Source organism: Dipodomys ordii, unplaced genomic scaffold (genome assembly GCF_000151885.1).
Source record: "Dipodomys ordii isolate 6190 unplaced genomic scaffold, Dord_2.0 Scaffold27, whole genome shotgun sequence".
NCBI classification, from domain to species: domain Eukaryota; kingdom Metazoa; phylum Chordata; class Mammalia; order Rodentia; family Heteromyidae; genus Dipodomys; species Dipodomys ordii.
Window position 1 is genome coordinate 10,270,783 of NW_012267243.1, and position 2,469 is coordinate 10,273,251.

Genomic DNA, 2,469 nt, shown 5'->3' on the forward strand with positions numbered 1-2,469 from the left:
GAGGAGGACGTGGAAGGGAGGACGGAGAGAGGGGAGGGGAGGGTGGGGAGGAAAGGGGGAGGGGGAGGGGAGGAAAGGACGGGGAGACAATGTATGAATTGGACGTACAAAAGTAGAATCTGAGAAAGACCGGACTGTTTGAAGTATCTTCATGAAACATCAGAAGATCAGGTTGCTCTTTAAGCAAAGTGTTTTCAGAATTCGGTGGGGTGGAGGCCGGAGCTGGTGGCTCCAGGCCGCTCCGGAGCTTGGTCCCAGCCAGCCCGGGAAGGACCCGGAGACTGCAGTTCACCCTCCACAAGCTGAACCTGGGGCTGAGGCTCCAGGGGGAGGGGGCTGGCCTTGAGCACGAAGCTCAGCGGTAGTCCTCAGGCCCTGGGTTCAAGCCGCTGGACTGGAGCTGTGTATGTCTGTGTGTATGTATATATGCATGTATGTATGTCTGTGTGTGTGTATATACTTCTAGTTTGGAATTTTCTTGTTCTTAGAAAGCCTGGATGTTGTTTCTAATTGTAAGCATTCTGCCCACCTGTGGTCCTCAGCTCCACCCAGACCTGAGCCCCTCCCATTCCCGGAGTTCCCATCACACAGCTGCCCTCCCTCCGCCCAGACCCAGCTGAGCTCCGATCTTCCTCACTTCTACCCCAGACCCTGCTGCTACCTGGAGAGTGGAGGCTGCCATGTGCTCCCTCTCTGGGGGAAATAGTGCTCCTCTAATAAACCTTGTAATCCTCTTTCTCCTGTGCCTGCCTGCCTCTGCCTGGTCCCCTGGCATGGATATGGCTGATCCTTTCAGGGATCCTTTCACTAATAATATTGATTTGGGAGCTGAAGTTGATATTTACATCCATATTTCAAAATAAGAAACTATATATGCTGCCTATTTCCTATCTTAAAAAAATAACATGAAGCTACTCATTGTAAGGCCCTCTCCTGGATGGCGAGCAGACTCCACCCTCCTCACAGCAAAATCTCCAGCCAGTACCTGCGTTACCTAGGCAACTGGCACACCTGGAAGAGGTCACATCTGCATCTGCTTAGATCACATCTGGATTCGTTGTGGCCACACCTTTCCCCGCCCCTACCTTAGATAAGGCCTAGCCCAGGTCCAGACACTCTCTTTCCCAGGTCTTTTCCCCAGGTCTTTCCCAGGCCTTTCCCAGGCCTTTCCTATGGATGGCCAACATGGTCTGATGCCTTATTTGCAATAACTAGTATATGTCTGAGTCAAGCAGAAAAGGTCAGATTCCTTCTCAGATTCCTCTTAGGAAATATAGAAATGTGAGATTTTTCTAAATAAAAAGCGTTGAAAATAAGGGATATTGTGACTGAATCAATGTGTAGGCTTTTCACCATTCTTTTCATCCGTGATTTAAATTTCTTTTCTAATCCACTTCCAGGCCATACTAAACTTTGTGCTGAGGATAAATTGTTTAATGAGTAGATCAAAGTAATACAATCAGACAATGGACCCTGACCATGCTCAGGCTTTTCCACTGTAATCTAAGAATTCTGATGCTGTGCTATCAAATCATTTCTCTCCTAAAGGCTAGTAAGGGAATTCTGAAGCAATCACCATTTGGATTATGGGAAATTTGAGTGAGAAGAAAGAGCTCAAATGACAATGCACTAGCACAAAGCATCACCATGGGTGCTGGCAGAACGCTCAGACGCTGGCCAGCTTGACTTCATGTGGGGTTCCAAAGGGGGTGAGAGGTGGAGTAGAATATGTTAAGAATCTTAGTATCTCTATAAATGGTATACCTAAATTTCCTCTTAAGAATAAAGACCTACAGGAACCAAGGAGGAGATAATTTCTGGACTTACAGGGCAAAGAAAGTAATAGGGGCACGTGGCCCACAAGAATGTGCTGCTCAAACGATGCAAGAGGTGACATCGATGGAGATTCATTGCGCGTATCAAATGACATGTTGAACAGAAACCCTTTATACAGCTACTTAAAGATGATGATGATAATGATGGTGATGAGGATGAATAAAAGAATGCTGTGCTCAGCTCTCCTACACTCAAATCCTTAATGAGCTACTGATGTTTCCACAGCACAGCCCTGTCACACTTCCCTCAGACTGCTCCAGACTGTGACATCGTAAGGTAGGCTCTACCTGCAGAGAGAAGCAGGCTTCCTCTACGGATGGCCTTGCTGAGGGATGGAAGTGATCTGTGTCTGCTCATTGATTTTATCCAGAGGAGAGGTAGCATTTCCCCTCATCAGGCATGGTAGTCTTCCAGTTGGAGCAAGGCACCCATGGAGCAGTTAGGTATCTCATTCCCGCAGAAGCAAAGGAATCTCCCACCACAATTACTCTGCAAAGGGAACGCACAAGAAAAATAGCGATGGAAATGCCGAATTCAGGATTAATCTATTTCATAATTCAATTCAGAAACAGAACCCTGTAGGGTTTTAATCACTGCTTTCAGAATGTGATACCAACTTGAGCTTTGATGAGA